This window comes from Solea senegalensis, linkage group LG12 (genome assembly GCF_019176455.1).
Source record: "Solea senegalensis isolate Sse05_10M linkage group LG12, IFAPA_SoseM_1, whole genome shotgun sequence".
Lineage (NCBI taxonomy): Eukaryota > Metazoa > Chordata > Actinopteri > Pleuronectiformes > Soleidae > Solea > Solea senegalensis.
In genome coordinates, this window is record NC_058032.1 from 19,199,475 (window position 1) to 19,205,143 (window position 5,669).

At 38.9% G+C, this 5,669-nt stretch overlaps 1 non-coding gene across 1 annotated transcript; it reads left to right on the forward strand.

Annotated features, from left to right (window-relative positions):
- The first annotated feature begins 4,883 nt into the window (after positions 1-4,883).
- On the forward strand, positions 4,884-4,955 carry trnae-uuc. Its single transcript has one exon. It is a non-coding gene; the product is annotated as a tRNA-Glu (tRNA).
- The last annotated feature ends 714 nt before the right edge of the window (positions 4,956-5,669 follow it).

Consider the following 5,669-nt stretch of genomic DNA (forward strand, 5'->3'; position numbering starts at 1 on the left):
GACGTCCACCCCCAGGCAACACTGCCTGGGCAACAGATTTCTCACCAACAGGTCACCTTCAGTAGAAAATCTGACAAAAGTATATATGAAAGGCACTTTCTGCAGACCTGAACCAGTGACTCTGCTTATGAGTGGTTTTTCCAGCCGGGAGGCAGGCAATCCATAACCCCACACCCACACACACACACACACACACACACACACACACAACACACACACACTCACCACATGGGTCAAATGGATCTAATAAATCATAACTAAAAGGAATGAATTTTTGTCTGGTTTATTTAGGTGTATGAAGTGGAGATAAGGAAGCCATCAGTCTCCCTATTCCTCTTGCACAGACCAATTTGTTGGCAATGAAAGAGAAAAGAGGGAATGAGGACTGAGACAAAAGAGGTGAGCAGAGACAAAGAAGTGGATGGAAAACACTGCAAAAATGGATTTTCAAAAAAAGTAAAATAAGCCTCTATTCTGGGAATTGTACTATTTTGTGTGGCCCAAAAATAAATCTAATGATATTTCTGATATAACAGCTTACTTTGTTTGTTACCAGTAACAAGTTAAAACAATGATTTGCACGACATCCCAACTGCTCCTGGTTTGTGTGCTGATGTGTATTAAATATTTTTTAAATATCAAACTAAATTTCACTCACACAGATGGGTGTGTGTTCAAATATAACACATTTTAAGTTATAAAACGATGGTTTAGTGGTTAGCACAGCAAGAAGGGGACCTGTGGCGTGCATGTTTTCCCCATGTCTGCATTGGTTTCTGCTGGGCTTTCCGGTTTCCCTGCCACCATCAAAACATGTGAATGTTGGACATATTCCGTCAGTTCAGACGAACCCTCCATCTGACCTAGTAAGATCCTTTCCTTTAAAGGATAATTCATTTTAAATCATTATTTCTTACATTGCAGAATTTCTCAGTGTGCGATAAGAACTTTCTTGTTTTGTTCAGTTTTTGGTCCGTTTTTCCTCGTTTTACGTCACAGTGCGGTCTGAAAGTGGCTATAGATAGAAATATTCTAGCTGAGGACTTTGTTTGCCCCAGTGGCAGATCATTTTTCTTAAAACAAGAAAAAAATAATATTTGACTTATTTCTGCTAGGGCTGTCTTTGCAGTGAAATGTTTGTCCCTCTCTTGTTTCTCTGTCTCTTTGAAGTAGAGTCACCTTCTCCTTTCACCCCTCCCACTCTGTCTCCACGCCTTTCCATTTTCATCTCTATTTTCTCTCCCTTTATTTTCTTACAAAGGAGTGCTTCAACCAAAGATAAGTAAAGCTACTATCACACTGGGGGGAAAAACAATAACATCTGAGTTTTGTCTTCAGCAAAGAAAACCTCCTTGCATTCATCCCCAGGTCAAATTACTTTTTAGTAGTCATGAGTATTTATGGGCTCCAACTCTTATCATCAGTGGTGAAAACATCACACATGGGTGGACACAGTCAATTTCAAGCATTTTCATATTCATGTTTGAGAGGACGGCAGAAAAAAATATATAAAAAAGGAACCAGCAGAAGACAAGTAGCTGTAACTGGCATTCATACTTTCACAGGCTTTAACTGTAATAGTCACAAAAACTGTATAATTAAAATATCACAGGTTGAGATACTTTTCAGTATAATCTTGCATTTCTAGGTTTTATGGTGTGTTTTTATGGTTAAGTCCTCAGAAGTGTTTTTTGATTGTCATTGATACAGTTAAATTGTGTATTTGTAAAGGGAAATTAAGCTAGATCACAGTACTATACTGCACAGCATTACCACTGGGAGTTTACAGTTAAGTGTAGTATGTGTAAATAATCACAGTAATATGACATACAACACATGTTTTTATGTAGGAAAATACACCTGTCACAGAAATATGGCATCACTGTGAAATCAAATAAAAAAAATGTTTCACACACACTCAAAATCGAGAACCTTTTCTGCAAAACGTGTTTACATTATAATGAGAGAATAAAATTAAATAAAAATAAAAATAGAAGGACACGGATACAAATCTGTGTCCTGTTTGTTAAAAGCTGAGTACAAGGCTGACATGCCCATACATGTTAGGCGGGAACAGACCTTGCAGCGGTGTGTTCTCATCAACTCATCAATCAAGTGAGGAAAGTGTGTGGTTTAAATTGCAATGTTAGACTGCAGTACCAAGACAGACACTTTGGAGATGCGCTAGTGAACTTGACATCTACTGCTGAACTTGAATATTTTGCAACTATCGAGGTCATTCCACTAACTGATGATGACCAAACCAGCCCTGTCTGTGATGATTTGGTGTCCACTGAAACTCAAGCTCACCCTCAAGCTCTGTCTCTACAAGAACCCAGATGTGGCCAAGGGAGTTTCCCATCCCAACATTCTCCTAAGACACTAAGCTCCAGTTAGAGAAGGAACAAGGGAGGAGCTGTCAGAGAGAAGACCCAGGATGTGCTCAAAGTTCAGAATCAGAATCAGAATACTTTTATTATCCCGAAGAAAATTGTTTAATCAGGTTTGTATTTAATACTGCAAAACTCGCCTTACACCACATAAATAGTAACATTGTAAATAGAAGCAATAGTGTTAATGTGTCATATTGTCATCACATTCGATTGTGGAGTTGGATTACATGTTGAAAGAAGTACAATGTGCATCTCAACGTTTGTGCAAACCATTTGTTTGATTACTGGACAATTACTGTAAGTCTAAGTTCCCATTGATGCATTTTCGTGTTTGCATCTTCAGTCAAGTTGCAAAGTTCAACAGCATGATTTTGCATTGTTTATGTTTGCACTTACCCAGAGCCTTGATGTAAGACTAAGGAGAGAGTGTCTGTTGAAGTGCCTCATCCTTTACCTTGGGGAAGATGTACAAAAACTCATACATAAAATCAAGGAGTTTCTGGTAAGAAGTTTTGCATTTATTCACTTAAGCTTTAGACAATCCTAACTGAAGTATGTATGTGATTGTAAATATATATATATATATATATATATAATTTTATGTCATGGCTGTTGTTATAACCTTTTGAAGGAAAGCTGTTGCTAGTGGCTAGATTCAATAATGATTCAACATTATGATCCTGATAACATAATAATTTAACAGAAATCTCATTTGCAAGTACAGCAATAGTAACCAGGTTAGATTCAAAACAGGCTTTCATTTCTGATATTCTCTGTTGACAGAATACTTTCTGTTTTATATTGTGGCACAGACACTATTAACATTGAACAAGTGAATGATGCTAAATTCAGAATGATCAGCAAGAGCACTAGTAATGGTTCCTTTTTTTTCTTGAACTGCCTTTGTTCATGTCATTTGATTCACACATAAAACTTTTTCCAGAACAGCCTTCTTCCACCTGCGAACATTATGAAAATTAGAAAACATTCTGTCCTTACAGAATGCTGAAAAACTTGTTCATGCTTTTGTTACATCTAGATTAGATTACTGTAACTCCTTATTAGCAGGATGTTCTAACAAGTCTTCCCCTTCAGTCCCTTCAGTTAATTCAAAATGCTGCAGCACGAGTTCTGACAGGAACTAGAAAGAAAGACCATATAACTCCAGTGTTAGCTTCTCTACACTGGCTCCCCGTACAGTTTAGAATTAAATTTAAATTCCTCCTCCTCACGCACAAAACACTTAATGGTCAGGCCCCTTCATACCTGAAATAACTAGTCTTACCTTATCACCCTAACAAACCACTTAGGTCACAAAATACAGGTTTACTTGTGGTTCCCAGAGCAGAATAGGAGGCAGAGCCTTCAGTTACCAGGCTCCTCTCCTGTGGAACCAGCTTCCAATGACAGTTCGGGTGGCGGAGCCTCTCTCTGTATTTAAAGTTAGACTTAAAACTTTCCTTTTTGATAAAGCTTATAGTTAGAGACATTAAAAAAAATAAGTTGTAAAAGAGAAAAAGAAATGTTTATTGTCTTTGTAATGAATAATGTTTTTACTTTGAATGAAAGCAAATTTTTTTACATTAAATCAAAATTCACGTTTTCAACCGAATCATACATTTATTTTGTAAAAAACTAATACATTTAGGTCAGGGGTCTCAAACTCAAATGACCTGTGGGCCAATGACGGTCTCGTCTGGTCAGTCGGGGGCATGTCAAGTAAAAAAAAGCAACAGTTGCGGTGGACGTTATGAGCTCATATCATCCATATGCCGTATGAATTCCTTTTTTTTAATATGTATCTATAATCTATTCATTTAAAAATAAAAACATATAGAAAAAACTCTTTATAACTTGATATTGTTTGGAGGGCCACATGAAATTGATTGGCGGGCCATATGTGGCCCCCAGGCCGCCACTTTGACACCCCTGATTTAGATGTTACAAATTACAGTAATTTATTTAAGTTGATCCAAAGTATCACTTTTTTCAGTGTATATATTTAAAAAATCTATGTCATTTAATTTAATACAATATATTTAATTCATTTTCTCTCATCTATATTCTGAAGTTAAGTTTACTGTCAAGTTCCCATCGGCAATGAAAGGGTTACTGTCCAATCAGAATCCTCTGTCTCTAATAGGCCCGGTTAGCTGGCTCATTAATTGGTTAGGACTTCTCGAATCCCAGAGAAGGCCAAGCTATGTGTTTTGGTTTGGAGAGTGACAGGTAAATTGACCAATCACGGTTTGATTTTAAGTGGGCAGGCCAAAAACAAAAGATCCTAGGCCTTCGTGAAGTCCTAACAGCACAGGTCTAACTGTAGACCACAGACGCACTACGTGACACGCCCCCCAGAGTGCTGAGAGAGGTTGAGAGAGAGCGATGTTGTGGCTAGCTTGATAGCACTGAAGCGAATCAAGACGCACGTCAGAAACAGTACTGGACAGGATCGCCTGGGAGCTTTGGTACTGATGTCCATAGAGAAAGTCCCATATGGTCTAGCGGTCAGGATTCCTGGTTTTCACCCAGGCGGCCCGGGTTCAACTCCCGGTATGGGAAGCCCATGGCAAAGTGGAAAGGGAATTTGGCTTGTCACTCTGCTGGGGTGCCCCTGAGCAAGGTACCCAACCTTTTTCTATAGTATTATTTCTGTGCCACATGCGTTTAACTGCTCCTGATCTGTTCTTATAAAACAATCCTAGGCTACATTTTGGAAACTCTTATCAGAGACGCAGCCGAGGCATCGTGCCGAAACAGCGGGTGTCTCCCGTGTGGCAGCCTGTTGCAGCAGCTCTCGCTACTTTCTAGCTTTACTGTAAAATTCTTCATGGGTCTTCTGTGGGACTAATAAAGGACGATCTTATTAGCGTTACATTTCTTGAGCTGTGGCGCTAAAACGGTCACGTCATTAGCGTTAAATTTCGTCCATAATTTGACAGGTCTCTAATTAAAATGAACGTACTTCACAATTTCACATTTTCAAACCCGGTCCATTTAGCGTTGGAATGGTGTTCAGCACCATTCTCTCATGGAAGACCTTTAAAATTGATTTAGTCAATCCGGCTCTCCACTTGTGTTTGACGCCAGGATGGCAATGAGCGCAATGATTGGTCAAAGTCGTCTTTTCCAGCAGGCTAAAGTTGCTAAAGTTAGACCCATAGACTGCAGCCTGTGGGTTGCTGCACTGATGCATGTAAACGGATACACTGGAAGCTGCTATTCCTTTTTCGTGTAGTATGAAGTGACACAACGTAGAGGCATCGTTTAAGAATG